Genomic DNA, 7,391 nt, shown 5'->3' on the forward strand with positions numbered 1-7,391 from the left:
TTTGGTACCACAGTAGAGTATTGAACATTGTGTTCTATGCCAGTTGGCTTAACTGTCCCCTTAGACTATGGTCTTTAGTCTCTAAACCCAAAAGTTCGATGGCTGTCCTTTTCTAGCAGGTGAGAAGTTTACAGAGCTATAGACCAGGCTCTGGCAGACTTTTCCAGTTTGGGTTAGACTTTATATGGTTATGGCTCAATTTAATGGACAAGAAAAACCTTACCATCAAAGTAATATGTCTGTTATTAATTTTATTCTTCAGTATATTGTTTATATCTGAAAGTGACCTAAAGGAATTTTGAGCTGTTGGATATAATGATTTTTTATCTCCTTCTGGTGCCTGTTCTGTCGGAGGAGGTGCAACCAGGGTACTCCTTAGAAGCAAGCCTGATGAAACTATCTGACACACTTTGGACATGTTGTCAGGAAACATTATTTCTTGGGGGGCGGGAAACAGACTAGGAAGGGATTGAGAGCAGGCCTGAAGGGTAACTCCCTGGTCACCTGTGTAGATGAGTAATGAGACTGCTTGGTGCCTGCCCTGTTAGGGTCGCAGAGAAGACACTAAGGGCATTGCTTCCCCTACTTTCCTTCCACCAACCCGCACACACACGCTGGGGGTAGTCCCAAACTCCGGTACTGTGTGCCAGTTAACAGAAAGGGGAGGGACTCATAATGGATTGCAATAGAGTTTCCATCACCTGGTAGAATATGAGGAAGCAAGTCTGTTTTGGAGGAAGTACCACCAAGGTGCACCTTAGAGGCAAGGATAGTGAACATTTTTCTCACACACTTTTGGCACCTTGTCAGGAGAGACCAGTATTTGGAAAGGACATCACACTGGAAAGGGTGGAGGGTCAGCGAAAGAGAGGAAGACCTTCAATAAGATGGACTAATGTGTGTCTTTAACAGTAGGCTGGAGTATGTTCATGTTGGAGATTGTGAGGACAGTGCAATAAAGGAAAGGGTTCGGATCTACTATTCATAGGGTGGCTATAAGTGTAGTCAACTCAGTGGTAACTAATAACTCCAACTAGTGGCCTAGTAGGTAAGGAGTTGAGCTGCCAACTCAAAGGTAGGCGGTTCAAATCCACCAGCAGCTCCACCAGAGAATGATGGGTGACCTCTTCTCATGTCATTTTTCTGCCTCTGAAAACTCACTGGAAGGTCAACTGTGAGTCAGTTCTGACTCCAAGGCAATGAGTTTTGAGTGGAATAAGAGCTTCAAATGAAAACTAGATTGTTGAAGAAAATATGAGTCATATTTCTTTAAAACTTCTTTCTAGCTAGATCATTACATTTGTCTTTCTTTATTGTCATTGACTGTATTCCTTATGATAAAGTCCTTGAAGATAGCAGTTTGGGTTACCTTTGCCTGGAATGACTCACACATGGGGTCAAAAGAATGTGTCTAGGTCCCAGTGTACATGAGATTAGTGACTAATTATACTAGATAAATTAATATGTTTAGGGAGTTCTGGTGGTCTAGTGGATAGGGAGTTGGGATTCCAACCAAAGGGAAGTTCAAATCCATCAGCTTCTCCATAGAAGAAAGATAGACACTGCCCTGTATCATTTACAGCCTTTGAAAACCCACTGAAGGGTCAGCTATGAACCAGTTCTGACTCAATGAGTTGAACTGAGAATTATTTTATGACCTGGGCAGGCAAGTGTATGTTATTTTGTTAAGTGACATTAGAAAGGCTCAACAAGAACAGGCTATCATTGCTGCCAAGGAAGCAAAAAAAGCTAAACAAGCATCTAAAAAGACCGCAATGGCTGCTGCTAAGTAAGACTCAAAAAAATGTGGAGCCTATGTAAGTTTCTGCTCCCCAAGTTGGTGGAAAACATTAAATTGGCAGATGCGACTTAAATAAAGATTAATTTATAACTTAGAAAAAAAGAAAGCAGATAAGAAAACAATGGGGTACATTGGAAAAAGACATGGAATTAATTCATTTAAGTGTTTCAAAGAATTATTACAATGGATTAAGTCCCATAATTTGTTATCATAATAAATTATCACAATAGTGAATTAACGGCTTACATTTTCTTCTGTGCTTTTATCATATGGTCCAAAATTTGCCCAGCACACGCACCTTACTGTGTTAGCAGAAAGAGTAATGGAGAATAAGCTCTTCCATATGTTGGCCAAAGACATTCCTCTAGGTCGTATAGCCCTGGTGTACAAGTTGCCATCCTGCAGTCACTTGTGGTTGCTGTGAGGCTGAACACTGTGACACTGATGTGTCAGATGCATTAATGGTTGGCTACCCAATGTGGACAGGGAAGGAGGAGTGGTATCCACTTCCATAATAGCTTGCCTCTGGAAACCCTATGAACCTGGAGAGAGGATGAAAGGCACCCAAGCATCAAGGACTCTTCTTCATAGGGTCTCTATGAGTCGCCTGCAACTGGACGGCACTTAACAACAACAACATATGTTGGCATCTGCGCTGCTTTCTTGTTTCTTAGGTTGATGTGTGAGCAGCTTCAGTGGATCAGTCCCAGGTTAAGGGCAGGCCTGGTCACCGGGGGTGACAGACAGGGCTGACTTCTGTGCATCTTAACAGTGTGATGACCCTATGGGGCTCAGCTATCCACAGGCGTGTCTGGATGGACCAGTTTCTTTTGCTTGCCTGTCTTCTCTGTCCTCTTCCCTCCAGGTTTCTTTCCTCCAGCTGGAGCTTGCCTTGTGATAATGTCTTCTGTGGCACTTTCTGCCTTCACACCTTGCCTTCATGGGCCTCCATACTCTCTTTCCTAGCAGCTATGCTTCTTGAATTTCTTGGGATTCACTCTTTGTCATTTATTGCCCCATGAACTGCTACCTTCCTAAGGTCAGGGGCTATATCTGCTTTTGTTTATCACCATATACCCAAGGTGAAGGGCAGTGCCTGGGACATTACAAGAATCACAGTGTGACTCAGTGTTTGCTGATCACTTATCACGTGCTCAGTGTACATCCATCAGTCCATCTATCTTTACAACGATGCTCAGATGCCACTGCCAGTGTGGCCCTTTGCCACTGAGAAGGTGCAGATCAGGTGGATGGTTCAGCAGCAAATCAGAGATCCAAACTCAAGTTGTCTTGTCTCGCAGCCACAAGCTCAACTGCAGCAGCACCTTGACTCTCTGTTGAGTATAGAATAAATATGGTGCAGAGTGTAACATTCATTTCATGATGTGCTTAATAACATCATAAGCATTTTCCTAAAATTAAAACTTTTAAAAAACATCATCTTTTAAGGACTCATAAGAACTTGTTCAACCAACTCTTTGTTGTTTGTTGTTGTTATATGCCATCAAGTCTTCTCAAACTCCCTGTCCTATCTTGCGCAGGGGCCATGCTAATCTCTGTATTGTTCCAATTTTAGTATATGTGCTGCCAAAGCGAGCAGTCCCTGCCCTAGCCTGAGCCAGTCTCACTGACTCTGACACACTTAACCCCATGACTACAATTGCTGTGTCAATCTATCTCTTCCAGGGTCTTCCTCTCTTATGCTATCTCTCCACCTTTCCAAGCATGATGACCTTCTCCAAGGACTAGTCTTGCCTGGCCACATGGCTAAAGAATGTGATAGAGCTTCAAAATCCTTGCCTCCAAGGAACAGCTTGGTTGCACCCTCTCTAGGACAGACCTGCTTTTTCTCTTAGCAGTCCATATTATGTTCAAGACTCTTCTCCAGCACCACAACTCAAGGCATCAGTTCTTGGCATCTTTAGTCACTGTCAAGCTTATTAATGCGTACCAAGTAATGGTGCCTGAATCAGACACACCTTAGTTTCTAGACTGACATTGTTGCTCTTAAGTAGCAACAGAGGTCCCTGATAGCATATTTCCCCAGTGCAATTTGTCTTTTGATGTTGACAGTTTAGAGGATTCCCAGCCTCAGTACTATATGTGGCTGTGTGGTGGCCATCTCAGGCCACACTGTGGGGCAGTCAGACACAGCAGGCTGACTTCCTCACTCCTCTGGGACCTTGCAGGCTGGGCTGAGTGCACCTTTTCCCCCTGAAGGTCCCTGGCTCAAGCACAGACCACGTAGGTAGAGATTCAGCAGAAATTTTGCAGAGGAAACAATGTGACCTGGCAGGGAAGAGTATAAAGTTTTTCTGGGCCCTGGAAAGAACAGATGGCAGATGACTCACTGTAGGGGAGTACACAAAGGGAGCATTGCAGACCAAGAAGGACCAGGCTGTGCCCTGGGGCTGAGCCTTCAAGCCTTGGGAGGAATTATTATTATTCCTTAATAATATTATTATTATTAATTTTATATCACATATATGGTGTCCAGTCACAGTTGTGTGATCACACATTAAACTTTTTTTACCTTGAATCAGGCAGGTTGCCCAGCCCTGTCTTGCTATAGACCAGGTTCTCAAGCTAGCCCCTTCCTGGGAGACTGTCCTTTTGGGCCAGAAGAGCAAGCAATAATGGTACAGGAAACAAAGCATCCAGTCAGGAGAAGACAAGCCCTGACTCCTCCCCCTAGAAGCCATAAGACCTGTGGCAGTGGGGAAAGCCAGGAGTCCCAGACAGCAACAAGGACACGGTACATCCACCATCTGTTTCCTCAGGTGTATCTTTGCACTTGTTAAGATAAAGTGGGCTTTCCTGTGAGTCAGAAGCAGTGCCCTCAGTGTGGGAGGTAGCCCTGGTGCTGACCATGCACGCAAGTATGTGTGAGGAGCGTCGGTGTGAGCGGTTAGGAGTAGCTGACCCTGGGAGCTTCCCTGCTTCTTTCTGGGCCAGAGAAGAGGGGAGAGAAGAAGTGAGGGAAGAAGGCATGGTCTTGGCCAAGTGCTCACGTTTCATGTCTTGTCAGAATCATTGCTGCAAATGAATTTATGTAAATCTATAACTAATGAAAAATAAAAGTAAAACCTCAAACTCAATGAGTCCAGTCAAAACTGACTCATAGCTCACCCTCCATCAGGTTTTTGGGAGGCAATAAATCACACACAAGGAGATTGCCCATCTCTTTCCCGAGGAGTAGCTGGTAGATTGGAACCATCCTCCTTGGAAGCACCCTCTTATCTATCAGGCCACCAGAGCTCACTTAAAAACAAAGATAATAAGCAGCATACATTATACTAGAATGCATGAGGGGCAGAAACCAGCCTAAATGAAGAAGTGGGCATTACAGAGATGTGGAAGAAATGTTGAATAAATGGGAAAAGCAGTAGAAAATTAAATGGGGGAAGTGAGTCCAAATAATTTGGCTTTGAATATATAATACCATGGTTTCCTTTTATAAAATATCATTCATTTACTCAAGCCCTTATTACTTAATTGTGTAACAGTGTAGAAGGTTATCAATAAATGGATTTTTGAAAGTGAAGGAAAAAACTGGAAAAAAAAGTAAGAGATACTCAGAATAAAACTCATTGTTGTCTGATTGTCTTACTGAGTTTGCTGCTGTTTCCTGGCTACCTGCTGCATCTCTAGGTGGAGCAAAGATGCCCACAGTGCTCAGTCTCCATCTTCCTCTGCTGACCGATGGTTCCCTCACTGGCAGTGGGGATTGTTGTATCACAACCATAAGAATCAGGAAGCACACGGGATAGCATCGGACATCACCTACACTGACTGCCAGCAGAGGGGTCTGCTCCTTCACCCCTGTGCCTCTCGCTTGGTGTTAGCTGCTTTAGGGCATTAGGGCAGGGAAGGACAGCAGCGATGGAAAGGAGGCAAGGTGTCTTGCTTTGTTGGTGAGAAGTAAGCCCTTTCTCAGTGAAATATGGCTGGCATGAATAAGTCTGCTCTGGATGAGGGGTGAGGTAGCCCCAGGGGCTAAGTGCATGCAGGAGGTACACACCTCTTGAACCAAGCCTGGTCCTCCTCATACAGCCTGCCTGTGTTTGTATGTCAACTTGATATATGGTGACCTTTCTGCTATGGGACTGCACATGTTCCCACAGGTCTCTTTTAGGTTCGTGCCTCCTGGGGTCAGTCACCCACTCCCAGCCCTTTCTCCTGCCCCTAAATTGCAGAAATGAGATGGGTGTGTCCCTTTCCTGCAGGTATCCTCTGTGTGTGTACCTCCCGGAATATCTCTCCTCCTGCCTGGGAGAGATGAGGAGGACCCACAACTTTAGCCCCAGGTTGGAAAAGGCTATCAAATTTCTTTTGAATATTGGTAATCTTCTGCTATGGGCCACATCAAGAAATTTTACAGAAAGCATTTTCATCCACACTTTGTATAGTACATAGAAGTTTGCTAGAGGGCAAGTGGTAACAGTTCAATAACCTGTGGACATCAAGTCAGGTGTAGGTAGGGGTTTCATATGAGTGCAATTAAGTGTTCTGCAATTTCAGTCTTTCTCAGTGTTAACCATGATTGGTTGTGATTTATCCAGTCAAATATAAAATCATGGCAATTTATGACTAGTATTAAGTGTGGCAAACTCCAATAATAAAGTACACAAAATTATGCTCAATAGTAGGGATGGATACAATGAAAACTGAAGTTATTCTACAGCACTTTCTGCCTGTAAATGTATGCATACATTCTCATTCTCTCTCTCTCTCCCCCTCCCCTCTCCCCTCTCCCCCCTCCCCTCCTCTCTTTCCTGAGTCTCTCCCAAAAACCATTTAATTTGATTTCTTAAGAATACTTTTAGAAAAATTTAGAAGCAGGAATGTCATCCACTTCCTAAACCACATGCCTCTGGAAACTCTATGAACTTTGAGAAACAATAGTAGTTATAGAAAGGCTTCATGTCTTTAGTTTATAGGTCTCTATGAGTTGTGCTCGGCTCAATGGTAATCAACAACAACAGCAACTTGGCTCATAGCGTTAACAGTGAGGGTCAGCTGTGCTGAGACCAGCGCTCTGAGCTGTGAACTGATTCTGTTAGCTATGAACAGCCTTCCTGTCTGCGAATGGGACTGAAGGAATGAGTGAAAAAGTGTTCATCTGAGCAGATGGTCAAACGTGTGCACTCACTATCCTACCTTTTACATTGACTGTGAGTACATCATTGGTCAGTTTTCTTTCCTATGCCCAAGTCTCTAAGATTAACTCAGAATCACTGCTGTCCTGTCTGAACTGACTCATAACTGACTCTCCAGCAGGTGTCTGAGGCTGTAAATAGCCCTGAAGAAATCATCCATCTTTCTTCCTTAGAGTGGTTGGTTATTTGAACCACTAGAGGTGTGGCCTTTGTGTCAGCAGCACAAATCCCTGTGGACTCTGCCACTAAGAGCCCATCTAGAGCTTGGGGAAAATCTTGAGCATTATAGTTGTTGTTATATGCCATCGAGTTGCTTATGATTCATAGAGATACAATGTACAAACAGTTCTGAACCCTACTCTATCTGAGCCAAACACCTACCCTCTTAGCCCAGTCACTGAATCAATCCATCTCATCGAGGGTCTTTGTCT

Source organism: Elephantulus edwardii, unplaced genomic scaffold (genome assembly GCF_000299155.1).
Source record: "Elephantulus edwardii isolate Elephantulus edwardi_28Jun2011 unplaced genomic scaffold, EleEdw1.0 scaffold00071, whole genome shotgun sequence".
Lineage (NCBI taxonomy): Eukaryota > Metazoa > Chordata > Mammalia > Macroscelidea > Macroscelididae > Elephantulus > Elephantulus edwardii.